The 20931-nt window shown below is 39.6% G+C and overlaps 1 protein-coding gene and 1 non-coding gene across 4 annotated transcripts in view; both read right to left on the bottom strand.

Moving 5' to 3' along the window:
- LOC115218854 (zinc finger protein 585A-like) overlaps nt 1-20931 on the bottom strand; it is a 40028-nt gene that overhangs the window by 15042 nt on the left and 4055 nt on the right. The window lies entirely within an intron of this gene.
- On the bottom strand, nt 11095-11198 carry LOC115219593. The gene has a single exon (XR_003882346.1). It is a non-coding gene; the product is annotated as a U6 spliceosomal RNA (small nuclear RNA).

Here is a 20931-nt window from a genome sequence, read left to right as displayed (position 1 = left end):
TTAAGAAACTTCAAGAGATATGAAGTAAATCATTTTTAACAGTGGAACTTGAAATGGATAAAGCTACATTTAATAGTATAATGAATATTGGAGTAGTGATGAAGCTGCTTGTTTGTTCGTTTGTTTGTTGAGCAAAGTGGTCTTCGTCCCAGTGGGAGAAATCCAAAACGTGGTCCTTTGCTATTCGTAAGACCCGCAGAAGAGAAAGCAGGTCAACCCCTGACACCGAGAGCATTGACAGATGGATGAATGTGCATCCAGGCTCAGCAATTACGTAGGAAATTGGGGACAAGAAACAGGAAGAAAGAGTGAGAGAAAGTTGGAGCGAAAGAGTACAACAGGGGTCGCTTCGTGGAGCTTTAGGTGTTTTCGCTCAATAAACACACACAACGCCCAGTCTGGGAATTGAAACCGTGATCCTCCAACCGCGAGTCCGCTGCTCTAACTACTGGGCCATTGCGTCTCCACTGATGAAGCTGCTCCTCACCAAGAGACCTGTTCTGCTCCAGACCTTTTCTTTTTCTCTCATACTTTTTTTATCCCCGCAAGCTGCATACAAAAAAGGACCCAGCAAACACAATAAAATGGTCGGTACTAGGAAGGGCATCCAGCTGCACAAATTATGCCAAAGCAGACACTGGAGCCTGATGCAGTCCTTGGAGGAATATTGGATTTTGAAGATGTAGAATTCTTCATTCTTCTTTACAATGTCTTGATTATAGAGTCTGAAAGTGGTTTGAAATCCAATGAAGCAAAACTCAGGATTCATCCATCGAGTCAAGTACCATTTGTTTATCTTAAACAATTCTGTATGCTCCCAATCATTCGATGTGGTTAGTCAGATCTGGATTATATTAGAAGGCTAGTAGAGTACCTGCCTAGATTCCAAATCCTCATTCCTTTATGTTATATATATATATATCATCATCGTTATCATCATTCAACATCCGTTGTCCATGCTGGCATGGGTTGGATGGTTTGACCAGGGCTGGTAAACCTGAAGGCTGTACCAGACTCCAGTCTGATTCGGCATGGTTTTCTACGGCTGGATGCCCTTCCTAAAACTAACCACACCGAGAGTGTAATGAGTGCTTTTACGTGCCACTGGCACCAGGGTGATAAGACTGTGCATCATCATTAAGGAACTTTGGAAATCTGTTTGCAACCTATATCTGCCTTTAATGGAATTATCTCCAATATTTCATGAATATAACCTCACCCACTAAGATGTTTGGAGAACTCATATGTATTTTAGCTGATGAGTACGGGACACTTTTATCTGCTGCAATTTTTGCAACTTGTAATAAAGCCTGTCTTTGTATGAAACGATTGTACTAAAAACTAATCCATTCTTGTTGCTTCTTTCTCGTTTATAATCACCCCACATTACTGTATGGTTAACACCATATAGTTTTTCTGGTGCATCTAAGTTAAGTACCACATTCAAGTAAATTCATTGGAATTTACTTGAATCTTAATTGCTTTGATTGAATATGCATATATATATATATATATATATATATCTGAACATGTATGTTTAAAACTGCCATCTATATATCATACTAAATGTATATGCATTGTAGTAAGGCCTGCTGCTGTGGTTTTTGCCTATAAGAAAAAAATCACTTTGCAGACATAAGCTAAGAAAACAACAACAACAAAAAAAAGCACAATACGTGAAACATGTCTAAGGTTACCACGGGTCACACCTGTAATAATGTTTATTTTGCTTCAATTGTATTCTCTGTTTGCTATCGGTCTCTTTTTCCCAAACTGCTATGTTATGGGAACATAAACACGCCAACACTGGTTATCAAGCAGTGGTGGGAGACAAACAGACACAAAGACAAAAACACACATGCATGTATATATACAATGGGATTCTTTCAGTTTCCATCTTTGGTTGGCCCAGGGCTATAGTAGAAGATGCTTGCCCAAGGTGCCACACAGTGGGACTGAACCCAGAACCATGTGGTTGGGAAGCAGACTTCTTACCACATAGCCATGCCTATATATAGATATATATATCATCATCATCATCATCATTATTTAGCATCTGTTTTCCATGCTGGCATGGGTTGGATGGTTTGACAGGGACTGGTAAGCCAGAGAGCTGTGCCAGGGTCCAGCCTGATTTGGCACCCTTCCTTGTGCAAACCACTCCAAGAGTGCAGTGGGTGCTTTTACATGTCACCAGCACTGGCAATGACTATGATTCTCACTTATATGTACATTGAATTCTACACCAGGTCATGCAATACCTAAGTGAAGTATGTATATATATATATATATATATATATATATATACCTGCACATAAAGATTAGTGTTAAGAAGAGCATCCTACCATAGAAATGGTAGCAAAACTGAGATATCTGAGTGAGATGTGATCCTCCAATTAATATCTGCCATGAATCCTGTTGAATCATCCAGCTCATGACAGTATGGAATACAGGCACGAAATGTTGAGGAATGATGACGATGGTGATGATGTATGTAAAGCGATTGGGAGCTGAGTATAGACAATGAAGGGATCAAAGGACCTTGCAGTGTTGGGGACACAGTGCTTGCACCCTGATAAAATATACCCAGTGCACTTTGTAAAGTGTTTGACATTAACCCTTTTGCATTGAAGCAGGCCATATAGGGTCCCAAATATTCTCCCTGTTTTATGTTCAAACTGGCCAGATCCAGCCTCTCACACCTACCCTACAATGTCATTCTAAGAATAAGCAACTGCATCATAGAAATCTTGAAGCTATGAGATAATCCAGGATTAACTGGAAACAACGTGAATAAAGACGCATCACATTTGACAGAATAATCTGAATGCTGAAGGATTAAAGGAAACCATTCTAGGAAACCCTACCAAAAAGGGGAAGGGGAATGGCTTCATGGTAGAGTGTAGAGATACCAAATGTGGTGTTTCATGCAAGGTTTTATAAGGGACAGTGTAGAGGTCAGTGTTTGCCAACCATTTTTCACCTATGGGCCCCTTTGGTTCTTGCTTTACTCTAATGGACCCTCATACACATCCAACGTTTAAAACAATTTACATTATTTACATTTGATGAATATTTGTTCTCATCTTGTTTGTTGTTAACACAACGTTTCGGCTGATATATCCTCCAGCCTTCATCAGGTGTCCTGGGGGAAATTTCGAACCTGGGTTCTCATTCCTAAGGTATCTTTTATTATTATAATTATCATTATTATTCAGGTCACTGCCTGGAATCGAACTTGGAATAATAATAATAATAATAATAATATAATAATAATAATAGCAACATTGAAAAAAATACCTTAGGAATGAGAACCCATGTTCGAAATTTCCCCAAGACACCTGATGAAGGCTGGAGGGTATATCAGCCAAGACATGTTGACAACAAACAAGATGAGGACAAATATCCATCAAATGTAAATAATGTAAATAATTCCTCATCTCTTAAATACAGAACTGTTTAAAACAATTGTCTAAACATTTTGTGTATTGTAGAAATATAACCAGTTTATTGCACATAAACAGCAAAATCTTATGTGGACCCCACCCCCAAGGGTCATAAAGGCTCTGGTTGGGAACCAGTGATGGAGGTGATGAATATGAGATGACAGCAGTGGTACTGGCGATGACAATGCTGCTGCTGCTTGTACTTGTAACAGATTTCCTTGTTTCGGACACCACAGGGAAAGCTAGTCTTCCTACTCAACCACTTACATAGTTTATCTTATTATATCCTCGTCTGTTGGCTATACACAATAACGAAGCAGCGGGGAGGAAAGAAAGTACTTACACGTTGCACCCCTGCTACTCTTACATGAGATTCACCACTCTCTGTCACAGCTCATAGTGAACTGCTTGCCAACCGAAACTGCCAATCGCTCAAACTTCTTTAATTTACAACAATGAGAGTTAGTCCACCTTTAGTCACTTGAGGTGGTGGGTAGAATCCTTCCACAGTGTCTGAATAAATGGAAATTTGTTATGTTTCCATTGCTCCCTCCACCTGCACTATTGAACTGTAGTTATCCCTGGGGCCTCCTAACAACCTTTTCAATGGCACTGTATCATCTGTTGTCCGTTTTGTCTCATGTAAAAAATGGTTGTTTAGCTCTCATCCCATCTCTTAATTGGTATGTAAGGTTGTGATGAGGGTGACTTGGCTGCTATTTCTAGCAAGTCAAGTGGCTATATAGGGGCCTTTCTTTCTTCATTATTGCTGTTTAGCCCAAGGTCATCCTTGATTAGGCCAAACACGACCATCTCCTCTTTTTGTAACTATGTTGGAATACATTATCCAACGCGTCCTTTATTAATATGTTGTGATTTCACTGATTTGGCAGCTATTTCTCGCAGATGGAGTGACCATATAGATGATCCGTCAATGGATTATTTCCTTAAAAGTCTGACACACCACCATGACAAAGTAGCAGAGTCCTTGGATTACTGGACAAAATGACTGATATCCTTTCAGATCCGTCACCACAAAACCACCACCATCTCGCATTGATCTTCCATGCTGGCATGGGTTGGACAGTTTGGCAAAAGCTGGCTAGCCATAGTATTGCACCAAGGTCTGCTGTCTGCTTCAGCATGGTTTCTATGGCTGGATGCTCTTCCTAACACCAACCACTTTACAGAGTGGAGTGGGTGCTTCTAATGTGGCACCAGATCCATAAAAAATGAAGACTAATCTATGGTTGTGAATAGGCAGAACTATAAGAAAATCCAACCAGGCACCTTGTGGTATTTGTTCTGAGTTCAAATCCTGCTATGGCCTATAAAAATAATAAACTTAATCCATCACTTAGCTGGCACTCAGGGGTGTATGAGACGTTTTGGCACAGCCTTTTTGGCGCTGCTCATTTGGCACCACTGATTTGATGCTGAGTATCAGACATTTTAATGTCTCTCACATCATCTCCTGACACCTTGCTCTCTCTGAACATATTTCTCATCAGGAGAAAATGTTTGTCATTCATGTTCGATTAATAAATTGTAATGTCTCTCTTTCTCTCCCTCTCATATTCATTCTTAAATGGGAATATTATTGATAGTGACTTCGAAGTTTCAGCCAGTTAAGCCATTGTTAGAATGATAAATTTTTACTCTACAAAAATACAGAGTAACCCATCAGATCAATGTAAAATTGTTTTTACAGCTAAACATAAAAAAACATTAATATATATGTGTGTGTGTGTGCATGTATTTCTGTGAGTGTGCGCATGTGTGTGTCACCAATGCCGTAAAGTACTTCAACAAAAACAGTTCAGGGTCCAGTTGGCTGTGCCAAACTTCTAGTAGCCCCAAATTCTCACCCAATTGTTTCACTCTACACCTAGTGTGCCTTTAGTGGATCCCAGTCTGTTGAAAGCATTAAGGGCCCTCAATGTCCGGTTTGAGGATAACCTCCTCCCTCTCATCAGTCTTGGAGGCCCTGTACAGGGGCATGAGTAATGCTTTCCCCACTGACTAAAAAATGGAAAAAGGGGCAAAAAAAAAAACCCTGAATGCAGTTGCAATTATCTTGTTATATACCATATCTGATGGCAAAGAAGACACACAGACATACTAACCGTTTAGCGTTTAAACTGACTACATCCAGCCCAAATATTCTACTTATTTTAAGCTCAAACTTGTCAGATCCAGCCTCTCACACCTACCCTACAATGTCATTCTAAAAACGAACAATCATCATCACCATTCAACATGTTTCCCAAGCTGGAACGGGTTGGGTGGTTTGAAAGAAGCTGGCAAGGCCAAGAACCGCACCAAACTCCATAGTCTGTGTTGACATGGTTTCTACAGCTGGATGCCCTTCCTAACATCAACCACTTTACAGAGTGTACTGGGGGCTTTTTATGAGGCCCCAGCACCAGTGTTTTGTTACGAATGATATAATCATATCATCAAAATCTCAAAGCTATGAGATAATCCGTGATTAAGTCAAAACAGTGTGGATAAATAAGGATTACATTTGACAAAATAATCTGAATGCTTTTAAGGGTTCAGGCTTACACCTCATTCACAGCATCACAATCAAGAAAAAAGTTTTTAATGTCTAAAAACATGAAATATGGGCCCGACATTGCACATAAGATCCTGGGAGAATTTCTGAGGTATTTTTTTGGGGAAAAAAAAAGGGTGCCTTGTATGCCATTAAATATCATAGTGAAAAGGTGTGACTTAGTAGTTAGGATACTTGGTTGATGAGTGTAAGGTCCTGAGTTTGATTCCGGGTGGCAGGGTGGGTCCTTGAGCAGGACACTTTATTTCTTGTTGGCTTAGTCCACTCAGCTGGCAAAAATGTATTGTACCTGTAATTCTTCCAAAGGCTGGTATTGTTGCAATCTTCTTTAGATCTACATTAAGGGTAGGCATGTCTGTGGAGTGCTCAGACACTTGCATGTTAATTTCACAAGTCAGCTGTTTCACTGACTGGATCATTGATTGTTGTAACTTACAGAATGCTAATAAACTAAGCAGTGAAGTGTACAACATATGTTGGCAGTCCTCCAGCGGGGTCATGGCTGTGATCATCATCATCATCATCATCATTTAACACCCACTTTCCATGCTGGCAAGGGTTGGATGGTTTGACTGAAAACTGGAAAGCCGGAGAAATGCACCAGGTTCCAATCTGATCTGGCAAGGTTTCTACATTTGGATGCCCTTCTTAATGCCAACCACTCTGAGAGTGTAGTGGGTGCTTTTTACATGCCACCAGCACAGGTGCCATTGATGTCACACTGGCATTGGCCACAACTACGATCTCACTTGGCTTGACAGGTCTTCTCAAGCACGGTATATAGCCAAAAGTTGGGGTCACCAGACACTGCCTCTGTGAGACCCAACGCTCGATGGTCAATACAAATTCAAGAACAAAAGAAAATTACCAACAAAGATTTGTCCGATTCCTACAAAGGTGTACATCTCCAGATCGAGAAGTGATTTGGTGTTGTCTAGAAATCACATGTTTGGATATTAAGGCAGAGAAGCTGGAAGAGAAGGTCTGCATCCAGTCTGATCCACATTTAGTTAAGTTTATAAACAACAGATGTGGCTGTGTGGCAAGAAGTTTGCTTCCCAACCACGTGGTTCCAGGTTCGGTCTCACTGTGTGGCACCTCAGGCAAGTGTCCTCTGCTATGATAGCCTCAGGTTAACCAAAGCCTTGTGAAAGGATTCGGTAGATAGAAACTGAAAGAAGCCCTTTGTATGTGTGTGTGTGTGTGTGTCTGTTCCACTCAGTGCTTGACAACCAGTGTTGATGTGCTTACATTCCTGTAACTTAGCAGTTTGGCAAAAGAGACTGATAGAATAACTACCAGACTTAAAAAAAAAAAGATATAGTAATGAGGTTGATTCATTCAATGAAAATTCCTCAGGGTGGTGCCCCAGCATGGCCACAGGGTAATGACTGAAACAAGTAAAAGATAGAAGATAAAAGTAAACAAGAACTCCACCACCACCACCACCACCACCACCAGCTCCTCCTCCTCCTCCTCCTTGAGATTATTACATGCAATGGGAATTGGAGTGAAATATCTGATTAAGAGTTAAGATTAAACGGTGTGAAATATTGAAGGTGGAGCAAGATGTCAGAAGCGAGAGAGAGAGAGATCAATAAACGTCAAGAAACAGACAGGATATTTGGGAAAATGCCATGTTGTAAAAGTAGAGTGAAGAGCATCGCTCAAGCTAACAGTCAATATATCAGCTGGAAGTAAAAAAAAATAAGCAGACCTTATACAGGATCTATTTATCACAAGGCCCAATTCAACTAAACAGTACCTAGGGCAAGTCACTTCTTCCACAGTCATGCGATTGGAGTTTTGTAGGTGGAGACTGTGTCGAAGCCCATTATATATACATGCGTGTGTGTCTGACTGTGGTTAAGAAGTTCACATTCCAACCATGTGATCTCAAGTTCAATGCCATTGTGCAACACTTTGAGCAAGTGTCTTCTACATTTATACACACACACACGCCTACATACACATACATGGATGGAAGCACTCCGTCGGTTACGACGACGAGGGTTCCGGTTGATCCGAATCAACGGAACAGCCTGCTCATGAAATTAACGTGTAAGTGGCTGAGCACTCCACAGACACGTGTACCCTTAACGTAGTTCTCGGGGATATTCAGCGTGACACAGAGTGTGACAAGGCCGGCCCTTTGAAATACAGGTACAACAGAAACAGGAAGTAAGAGTGAGAGAAAGTTGTGGTGAAAGAGCACAGCAGGGATCACCACCATCCCCTGCCGGAGCCTCGTGGAGCTTTTAGGTGTTTTCGCTCAATAAACACTCACAATGCCCGGTCTGGGAATCGAAACCGCGATCCTATGACCGCGAGTCCGCTGCCCTAACCACTGGGCCATTGCGCCTCCACTACACACACATGCATACATATACACACACATACATATGGTGGTGACCTGTTTTTTTGCAACACTTGACCTCTTTTTGTGACCATGATTGCTCTTTCCTAGCATGAGATCTTAAATGACTTCTGGGCCCTGAAAGGGTTCGAAAAGCTGACCCACCTTTCAATACTGTCATTTCAGTATTGGCTCCATGTTTCACCTGTTTATTAGGAATGTTCAGGTGCTGCTTAAATCCTCCATGTGACTGGTAGGTCTTTTGACAGACATGTACATGAAGGAGTGCTGAAGAGTTCCTGGCTTTAAGGGGATTGCAAACAGGATCTGGTTGGAGGCCCAAACTTCCGAGTTCTTTTACAGGGCTTAAAAAATTCTGAAGGACCGTTGCAATACGTATGTGAACCAGAGAGAAAGATATGTTGAATAAAATCATGATTAACTGATCCACCTGTATTTTTACCCACCACCCACAATGTCAGGAGCTTTTCAGCACCCCCTCTATACACACACACACATGTATATATATATACATACACATATAAATATACATACACACATATATTATATTGGAGTTAATGCAATTTCCGTCCACCAAATTCACTCATAAGACATTGGTCAGCCTGGTCCTTTCATAGTAGAAGACACATGCCTAAGGCACTGTGTAATCAATCAATCAATCTCTATCTATGCATGTGTGTGTATGTATGTTTATATTTCAGTTCTATATTTAAGAGATGAGGAATTATTTACATTATTTACATTTGATGGATATTTGTCCTCATCTTGTTTGTTGTTAACACAACATTTCAGCTGATATATCCTCCAGCCTTCATCAGGTGTTTTGGGGAAATTTTGAACATGGGTTCTCATTCCTAAGGTATTTTCTGATGTTATTATTATTATTGCAGCGTGGAAGGTGTTTGTAAGCCATTTAAGAAACACACAAAAGCTGTTCAATTCACTTCAACATTTAAGTTTCATTTGTCAAAATATTTTCGTCGCTTTAAGACCGTGACCTGTTCACTGACAAAAATCCGTGCTGCAGCACGGATTTTTGCGTGTTTCTTAAATGGCTTACAAACACCTTCCACTCTGCAATTGTTTTCGTTCCAGCACACGATCTCAGATCAAATCACTTGCTATGCGAGTACATCTCCGTAATTATTATTATTATTATTATTCATGTCACTGTCTGGAATCGAACTCGGAATCTTGGGGTTAGTAGCCCGTGCTGTTAACCACTTATTCCATATACCTGGTTCGAAATTTCCCCAAGACACCTGATGAAGGCTGCAGAGTATATCAGCTGAAACGTGTTAACAAACAAAATGAGGACAAATATCCGTCCAATGTAAATAATGTAAATTATGTATATATTTATTGGAGCTGGTGGGGAAGGATGTAAATATTGGTATTAAAAATTCAAGAACTGGTAACCATTTGAACAAAGTCCTTTGTTATATTTGTTCAGTAACGAGTTATACAATTTTGCAGTTGGAAATTCCATGAATCAACCATTGGTACATTGGAAACATGTAACCAAATGATATTACAGCTCACCAGGTGTGACAGAAAATATATAAATAGCTCAGACTGGAAATGCACTCAGTGACATATACATGTAGCTGAATGTTTCTTCACCAGGTTCATATAGTTGTAAAAAATAAACCCTTTTCAAAAACCAAGAATGTTTTATTCTAATGGTAGCAGGAAGGGCAGCTGGTCATAGAAAATCTGCCTCAACAAATTCTGCCTGACCCATGCTAACATGGAAAAGTGGATATTAAAACAATAAAAATGACGATGAAAATCTCTCTATATAGAAAGCTGAAGTTGTCTGTGTATGGCAGGTTTGGTAGCCTTCAACTAACACTATCTCCTCAGAGACCCTGCGGCGCGAGTTGACCAAAATCGACAGTATGATAGAAGGCTTGCTCTTCCTTCCGTAGAAGAAAAAATTCAAATCAGACCAGGTTAACACCAAAAGTTATTTACATCAAAAACATGCTTTTTTTCTATGAAAATCCCTATTTTTTTACGATTCTTTGACTGCTGTGTCGCCATTTTTCGGTGTATTTCAACCAGAAAAATGTTCCCTTAAAGGGAATAACAAGCTACATAATGCAAAATTTTTACTTTTCAAAAATTCCAATTCTAAAGGGTCGAAACAAACCCAAGCAACCTCACTCAGGGGCCTTTTGGGCAGGATTGGCTACTCAGCCTGATAAAACTCCTAACTAGGCCCCACCAGCAAGGTCATGTGCTGCTTATCTTGATATGAGGTCACCATGTCATGCACATATGATTATGGTTCATGTACCTGATGTACGCTTGCCAGATGGGTGGTCATGATGGCTATATTGAGGTTTCTATATTTGTACTCCAGTATCACTGATGGCATGTGCTGCTTTCTCACTCATCATCATCATCATTGTTTAACATCCGCTTTCCCTGCTAGCATGGTTTGGACGATTTGACTGAGGTCTGGCGAACCAGATGGCTGCACCAGGCTCCAATCTGATCTGGCAGAGTTTCTACAGCTTGATGCCCTTCCTAACGCCAAACACTCCGCAAGTGTAGTCGGTGCTTTTACATGCCACCGGCACGAGGGTCAGTCAGGCAGTACTGGCAACGGCCACACTCAGATGGTGTTTTTTATGTGCCACCTGCACAGGAGCCAGTCCAGTGGCACTGGCAACTAACTTGCTCAAAAAAATATGAAACGCTTCACGAATTTGCATGTCATCCTTGCGCAGGGGCCATGCTAATCTTCTCTGTATTGTTCCAACTTTACAATATGTACTGTCAATAATAATAATAATAATAATAATAATAATAATAATAATAATTCATTCTAATTTTGACACAAGACCAGCAATTTTGAGCAAGATGATTGCATGAACCCCAGTACAATAATGCCTTGATATACAAGTTAATCTGTTCCCAGAGACTGCTCATAAAGTGAAAACTTGTAAAGCAGAGCAATAATTTCCTTGAGTAGCAATGTTATAAAACGTAATTCGTTCCTAGAAAAATATTTTACCTATAATATTCTTTTACTCTTTTACCCTTTTACTTGTTTCAGTCATTTGACTGCGGCCATGCTGGAGCACCGCCTTTAGTCGAGCAAATCGACCACACAACTTATTCTTTGTAAACCTAGTACTTATTCTATCATTCTCTTTTGCCGAACCGCTAAGTTATAGGGACGTAAACACGCCAGCATTGGTTGTCAAGCGATGCTGAGGACACACACACACATATATATATATACGACAGGCTTCTTTCAGTTTCCATCTACCAAATCCACTCACAAAGCTTTGGTCGGCCTGAGGCTATAGTAGAAGACATTTGCCCAAGGTGCCACACAGTGGGACTGAATCCGGAACCATGTGGTTGGTAAGTAAACTACTTACCACACAGCCACTCCTGTGCCTATGAATATGTATAATGGCAATAAAACAGCAGTAGAATGTAAGGAATATTTTATGTAAAATAAAAAGAATGTTGAGATCACTTATAAAAAGAAATATTATTATTATAATTGTTTTCTGAATCGCCTTCACTCACACTAGGCTTGTGTACACCGTCACTTGTAGATGCAATCATTGATTCACAAGCACTCATAGACAGACTTGTGGATCTCTTTTTAGAAAGCAAGTCTAGAGATGTTTACTTAGAAGAAGCTTTCCACTCCTTATAAATTTCTCAGTAACGCACAGAAGCATTTGTGATGATAGAAGAAACTTTTGCACTTTGTTCAAAATTTGGATCTTGGGCTTGAAAAATTTCAGCTCACTATACAAAAGCGAGCTGACAAATAAAACTCATAAACCTGGGGTCTCCTAAAGCAGCTCCTCGTGAAGTGAGGTACTACTGTACTTGTTTAATATTTTATTTTATCATTGGACCTTTCTCCAAACCTTTCACGAAAAAAAAAAAAAAGGATGAAAGGCAAAACAGACTGCAGTGAGATTTGAACTCAGAATATAAGGAGCCAGAAGATATGCTGCTAAGGATTTAGTCCAATGCACTAATGATTGTGCCAGCTCACTGCTTTAATCATCATCATCATCATCATCATCATCGTTTAGCGTCTACTTTCCATGCTAGCATGGGTTGGACGGTTCAACTAGGGTCTGGGAAGCCAGAAGGCTGCACCAGGCCCAGTCTGATCTGGCAGTGTTTCTACAGCTGGATGCCCTTCCTAACGCCAACCACTCCGTGAGTGTAGTGGGTGCTTTTTACGTGCCACCGGCACAGGTACCAGACAAGGCTGGCAAACGGCCACGATCGGATGGTTCTCTTATGTGCCACCGGCACTGGTATCACAGCTGCAATTTCCATTGATGTTGATCGATTTCGAATAATAATAATAATAAAATCAAAAATAAATGTTCCTTCTTGAGCCATGCCAGGCTCAAAAGGGCCAGCTTCCCGGTTTCAGTGGCATAGAAATTCCCCACCTGGATGGGACACCAGTCTGTCGCACATTTACTCACTTTTGCCAGCTGAGTGGACTGGAGCAACGTGAAAATGAAGTGTTTTGCTCAAGAACACAACGCATCGCCCAGTCCAGGAATCGAACCCACAACTTTACGATCATGAGTTCAACACCCTAACCACTAAGCCACGCACCTCCACAATAATAATAATAATCCTTTCTATTATAGGCACAAGGCTTTGAATTTTGGGGGAGGGAATAAGTGGATTATATTGATCCCAGTATTTGATTGGTATTATTTCATTGACCCCAAAAGGATGAAAAGTAAAGTCAACCCCAGTGGATGAAATGCTGCTAAGCATTTTACCTGGTGTGCTAACGATGTTTAAAAAAAAATTAATTGTATATCTATGATTAAATATACTTAGGAATTGTATGAAAAATGGTGAAAATATTTTGTGATTTGTAGAAACACAACCAAGTTAATGTGCATAAATTTTAACATCACAATCTTATATTGACCCCCACCCAAGAGTTATAAGGACCTCAGTTAAGAATCCCTGGTCTAAAGATCCTACCAATTCAATAACAAGAATTATCATTTGTAGCATAGGCACAAGGCCCGAAAGTCAATGAAATGCCCTGTTGACTTTAGTAGGATTTGAACCAAGAACGTAAGAAATACAGCAAGGTATTTTTAATAAGGATTCTGCTGGTCAATTGCCCTTAATAATTCTTACTCATTTTGGCACAAGGTTAGCAATATTAAGGGTAGGGGATAAGTTGATTACACTGACACCAGTGCACAACTGGTACTTAGTTTATCGACCCTGAAAGGATGAATAGCAAAGTAAACCCCAGCAGGATTTGAACTCAGTACTGCTCTTACCAATTGGTGCTGATTTAGGCACAAGACCAGAAACTTTTTAAGGGGATTTGTCAATTCTTTGACTTCAGTTAAGGTGGTCAGTTGGCCAAATTGTTAGCCCACTGGGCAAAATGCTTAGTGGTATTTCGTCTGTCTTTACATTCTGCCTTTCATCCATTTGGGGTTGATAAAATAAGTACCAGTTGATCACTGGGGTTGATGTAATTAACTCGCCCCTCCCCTCAAATTTTTGGCCCTGCGCCAAAGTTTGAAACCAATGTCTTCGACGTCAGTGCTTAAATGGTACTTTATTTTATTGACCCTGTAAGGACAGAAGGCAAGGCCGACCCCATAATTCCATAAGGAAAAGACAAATGGTGTTGAGTGACCCTTGCAGGCTGGTTATGGCAGGACGACTCAAGTAAGATGGATGAAGTGATGAGAATAAAGAGCTGGGGGGGTGGGGGAGAAAAAGTTCAGCTGTTCTGCAGGTCTGATTCTCATTAAATCAATGATAATGAATAGAATGATGATGAAGAGGAGGAAGAAGAAGAGGAAAACGAAGGGAAGGGAATGTTCAGAAGGAAGTGGTGTGTCTGACATGCAGCTGGCTGGTGCTTTGCAACTGCTCAGAGTGTGCATTGGTAGCGTGCAGTGAAGAGCAACCAAAGAGATGGAGTTTACAGCAACAGGCCAGACTCACACGCAAAAGAACAAAAAGAGAAATGTAAGATAAGTTGTGCCAAGTCCGTAACTTAATACTGGTGATGGAAGCGAGGAGATTAGAGTGGCTGAGGGCCATAATGTAGAAGCTGGAAGACTTGTAGCTATGCAACGGCAAAGGCAAATCCGTCTTCTGCTCTTCCACTCCTCTCTTTGACTAACTGGTTAGGTGGTATGAAATAGGGCAACGGTTGTCTGTCGAGGGCTTGTTGCATTTGGAGATAAATGAGGAGGGGTCTGGTGGGGTGGGGGTGGGTGGAGGGGGGTGAATGTGCAATGTGAGGACGGAGGTAACATCAGTTGAGGTGATTAGAAAAAATAGGGGTACTGTCGAAGTAATTAAGAGTGAAGGGGTTATAATGAGATGGGTGTAAAGATGAGAAGCTTAGCTAAGATGGAGGGGAAGGGGATAAGAGTCTGGCTAAGTTGGATAGAGAGATTAGGGGTCTAGTTAAGGTGGGTAGAGGGATTAGGAGTCGATTGTGGGTAGAAAGTTGAGGAGTCTGTCTGGCTGTGGTGAGTAGAGGAGTAGAGAGATGAAGAGTCTAGTGAGGTGGGTAGAAAGATGAAGAGTCTGGCTAAAGTGGGGAGAAACGGGGAGGAGTCTAGCTAAGTTGGGTAGAGAAATTAGGGGTCTATTGTGAGTAGAAAGTTGAGGAGTCTGTCTGGCTATGGTGAGTAGAGGAGTAGAGAGATGAAGAGTCTAGTGAGGTGGGTAGAAAGATGAAGAGTCTGGCTAATGTGGGTAGAAGTGAATTAGCATATAACTGGCTGAGTACTCCACATACACATATATGTCATAAATGAAATTTTCAAGCAGAATCAGTGATGGAGTGTGTGGCAAGTCTGTTGTGACAGGTACAGTCTATTTGACAAACTTTCATTGTTTTTATCCATCTAATCTTTTCCACTCTGGGCACATGGCCCGAAATTTTTTGGGGGTGGGGGTGCCTGTTGATTAAATTGACCCCAGTACGCGACTGGTACTTAATTTATCAACACCGAAAGGATGAAAGGTAAAGTCGACCTCGGTGGAATTTGAACTCACAACATAAAGTCAGACAAAATACTGCTAAGCATTTCACCCGGTGTGCTAATGTTTCTTATATCTTTACTACCCACAAGGGGCGAAACACAGAGGGGACAAACAAGGACAGACAAACGGATTAAGTCGATTATATCGACCCCAGTGTGTAACTGGTACTTATTTAATCAACCCCAAAAGGATGAAAGGCAAAGTCGACCTCAGCAGAATTTGAACTCAGAACGTAGCGGCAGACGAAATACCGATAAGTATTTCGCCTGGTGTGCTAACGTTTCTGCCAGCTCACTGCCCTTGGATAATTGCAAGAATATGGTAAAAGACATTTGACCAAAATGCCAAGCACTGGGATTGAACCCACTGCCGGGCCATCTGAGTGCAAATTGATTTTTTAACCACTCTGCTACACCTGCATCCACACCATATACATCTACACACACAGCCTTACAATATGCAACTATTTACACAGAAATTAATACATAATAAAGTATTATGAAGATAGAGTCCAAGCTGTGTCCCCTGAAAGCATGTTTGCTCATTCCAGTACTTCAAACTTGTATACTCTTTTACTTGTTTCAGTCATTTGACTGCGGCCATGCTGGAGCACCGCCTTTAGTCGAGCAAATCGACCCCAGGACTTATTCTTTGTAAGCCCAGTACTTATTCTATCGGTCTCTTTTGCCGAACCGCTAAGTGACGGGGATGTAAACACACCAGCATTGGTTGTCAAGCAATGCTAGGGGGGCCAAACACAGACACACAAACACACACATATAAATATATATATATACATATATATATATATATATATATTATATATATATATATACATATATACGACAGGCTTCTTTCAGTTTCCGTCTACCAAATCCACTCACAAGGCATTGGTCGGCCCGGGGCTATAGCAGAAGACACTTGCCCAAGATACCATGCAGTGGGACTGAACCCAGAACCATGTGGTTGGTAAGCAAGCTACTTACCACACAGCCACTCCTGCGCCTATATGTGTATGTGGATGTTATATTCGTGTGAGGAATGCAGAAGAGTTGAAAATATTGGGGAAGAGGAAATTGGGAAAAAATGCTTGGTATTATTAGATTTTCTGTCTGAAGAATTTCTATTTGGAGATATCTTACATGTTTCTCCTACATGTACAATTTTGTGATTCCTATTAGCAAATGAAACATGTGTAATGGTGAATAGATAACACCAAAATTTTTTTTCCCAATCTCCTCTTGGTATATATAAGTATCTCTCTCTCTCTCTCATGCATGGCTCTGTAGTTAAGAATTTCCCTTCCCACCCGTGCCGGTGGCAAGTTGTAGTTATGATGCCTGTGCCGGTGGCACGTAAAAAGCACCATCTGAACGTGGCTGATACCAGCACCGCCTAACTGGTGTCTGTGTCGGTGGCATGTAAAAAGCACCAACTGATCATGGCCGTTTGCCAGCCTCGCCTGGCACCTGTGCCAGTGGCATGTAAAAAGCACCCACGACACTCACGGAGTGGTTGGCGTCAGGAAGGGCATCCAGCTGTAGAAACTCTGCCAGATCAGACTGGAGCCTGGTGCAGCCTCCTGGCTTCCCAGACTCCAGTCGAACCATCCAATCTATGCTAGCATGGAAAACGGACATTAAACGATGATGATGATGAACCATGTGGTTTTAGTTTCAGTCCCATTGTGTGAACCCATGGGCAAGTGTCATCTACTATAAGCCCAAGGCCTTGTTAGTAAATTTGGTAAACAGAAATTTAAAGAAGCCCTTCGCACATGTATATGTTTGTGTGTGCATTTGTTTGTGCCTGTTTATGCTGACATTATGTGATTGTTTTAAATGAGTGTCACCACTACTGGGTGCCTTGGGGGACTTTAAGTAGAGTTGACCCTGTTGCAAGCACTCAGACCAGGGCTTACATTTAATGATACCTCCTTCATTTCCTCCCAACTGTCAGGGGCCCTGAAAAGGTTCAAGACAACGGTTCTTCCCTCCATATTAAAAAAACAGAAACTCCCCATCTATTTATATATCTATGCATGTGCCAGGGCAGCCTTGTGCTATGTGCACGCTGGACAGCTTCCCCAGAGGGCCTCTTGAGTCTAGGGACCCAATTCTGATTTTTGCATGTTGTGGCTTGCTGTCAATAAAAAGGACCCAGCGATTGATTTGCCAAGGGGCTAATAATGCTGGCATGACGATTGTAGCTCGTGTGTAGGTATACATATAAAGACAACCAAGTTGGTGATAAGAAAGCGACTGACTGCACTGTTAAATTACGAGTTCAAATAAGTTGCAGGCATTTTGTTGAGATTTTGAGCAGAACACTTTATTTCGCATGCTAATTTATGTAGCTTTTAGGAGTCGGTACCAGATCATATGAGAGACGTTAGCCGTGATAGGCTGCCGTCCTAGCCAGGGGGCAATTTACTTTTTACTTGCATCACACCCAGGAACGAAAGATAAGCAGGTCCCATCCTGGTATCTATGACACACACACACACCCGTACGTAGCTATAGATACATGAATATATATATATATATACATACATATTTCTTTCTGTATGTGTATACACACACATACTCATAAAAGCCATACTAAAATACAACGTCCAATATGCATATAAACTAGACTTTATATACACAATCTACACACGCATACAGACATGCCAACAAATACTGACACACGAAATTACATGTAATTAAAGGCATGTTTATACACAATATATACACAGCCGAGTACACGCACACACAGTGGGCATATTACACATACATATATATACATATATATACAGGCGCGCGCGTGTACCGAGAAGTTAGACACAGCTGTACAATGACAATTCTATGGCTTGATTTCCTTGATAACACTTAACCATTCGTGATGATTTAAACATCGGAGGACTAAAGTTTATCTTTAGTAGCTTTATCTTATCTAGTCCTGAGTGTACACAATACTAAAATACATTATACACACACATAGAGTGAAAATATACACAATTTTATATGCTATCAATACACAACACCGAAACACGTTATACACACACACACACACACACATAGTTGGGCAGTTTTTATTTATAGACTACTTGTGCGTGTGTTTATATATTACACATGTTTATATACACTTCGTTCTACTCTCATGTGCACACATATATAAATACGTGGATTTACATACTAAATTATAACATTATATGTTCTATACGAGAGACGATATATACCCGTAGATTCATACACATACACATTCAATTATTTATATACCTCACACACTCTATACACACGCACATACATTATGGTGTGTTTAGTGTAGAAATAATTGAACGTGTGTGTATAAAATTACGGGTATATATGGTCTCTGTCTATGTGTATATTACTTTCAGTCTAGTAGCTAATAATAAAATAGACAGCTGTATAAATTGAAAAATAGATGTCTGGGTACGTTGAGGCAAATCTCAGGGTGTGTCGGTTTGTGTGTGAGTGAGAAAGTAGACTGGCGGATGGCAGACCAGACCCGAAAGTGTTGTGTTATGTGAGTATATAGAGGAGGAATTCTGGTCCATTAAAAGGAATTCTTGTCCATTAGGTGAGGAAAGAGACAGAAACATAGAAGGGGTGATGATTATTAGTGGCTATGGCGGGCTTTTCTTCATTAAATCTCGTATAATAGTAATAATAATGATGATGCTGACAAGGTACCCGTTTGCTCTTCTGTCACGGCGGTCTGTCTAAAAAGTACTACAACCGTTAATTAGTGACATAACAACAATAGGAGCAGAGAATAGAGAAGATCGATTTATATATATATATATATATATATATATATATATATATATACATACATATACACGCACACATATATAGTGTAAATAACAGATTACAGTGTATACGAAGTATATATACATATATTGTATAAATACGGCTTACACATAGTATGTATATATATGGTATGTGTACATATATATACATATATGTAGTGTAAAAGCGGCTTGTATAGTATGTATATATAGTGTATTTTATAAATTGTACACACACGTATATAGTGTATATACATATATATAGTATTTACATCCTACCATGAGAGAATTATATAGGTGTATATATATATATATATATATATATATTATATATATATATATATATATATATAGATAGATAGATAGATAAATATATTTTTATAGTGTAGAAATGGTCAATAAATAATAAACGCGTATATAAATATAGTTTTTGTTTATATATGTATGTAAGAAAGAGAGACATCGTATAAACATACATGTATGTATGTATGTATGTATGTATATATATATATATTATATATATATAATGTATGTAAATACACACATATATTTAATATATATACATAGTGTATAAATATATATGTGTGTGTGTGTTATGTATATATGTATATCGTATGTATATATGTATATATATATAAGAGGGGAAATATATAAGGGTTATCATCACCATCACAACCGCAATGATCAGACAGGTGGCAAAGAGACGAAGTAAAGTGGGGAGGGAGGGATGTCACCTTAATTAGCGACAAGCATATATATACATTATTTATACAAAGAGAGACCCCCGAGACGATCGTTTATGAAACAACTACAAAAGCAACGTCTCATAAACCAAGCTGGTACTGGTAAAAGAGCCATGGTGACTATTATTATTAGTAGTAGTAATAGTAGTAGTGGTTGTAGTTATAGCAATAGTGATAATAATATTAGTTGAGGTGTAATGGTTTGTCATGAAGGTGGCGGCTATCAAATGGTTGAGTTGGGGATAGATAGATAGATAATTCAAGAGAAAATACACAAGCCATATTACAAGAGATTGCTCCAACTGGTGAAAATGTAATTAATTATGGAAGTGTAAAAATGGTAGATTGTTGGGACAGAAGTGGGAACTTGGTAAGAGACGTGGAGAAAGGAATGGACGGAAAAAGGGAAGCCCGTTTCGAAATGTCTGGTATCTCTCTCGACCATGGCACATCTAGCTCTTCTTATATCATGAATCTCTCTCTATACACACTGGCAAACGACGTCGGTAAGACGTGTAATGTGTCTGTGTGTATATACGTGTATATATAGACTGAGAAATGATCAATAAACTTAACATAAAGCAAGACACACACATACATATATATATATATATATATATATTATATATATATATATATATATAACATAGCCTATGTATATATATTATATATAAACATTATGTATAATATATATATATATATATATATATATATATAACATAGCCTATGTATATATATATATATATACACAACATTATGTATAATATATATATATATATATATATATATATGAAAATATAGACTATGTATAAATATATATATATATATAAACATAGATTGTGTATTATATATATATAGTGATAGACAGAGATCGCTTGTATTTACAGTAAGAAACATGCTTCTTACAATATACACAAATATTATACAACCTATATAAACAC

The sequence above is a fragment of the Octopus sinensis genome, linkage group LG14 (genome assembly GCF_006345805.1).
Source record: "Octopus sinensis linkage group LG14, ASM634580v1, whole genome shotgun sequence".
NCBI classification, from domain to species: domain Eukaryota; kingdom Metazoa; phylum Mollusca; class Cephalopoda; order Octopoda; family Octopodidae; genus Octopus; species Octopus sinensis.
Note: the sequence above shows the minus strand (reverse complement) of the source record. Positions and strands in the feature narration are given on the sequence as shown.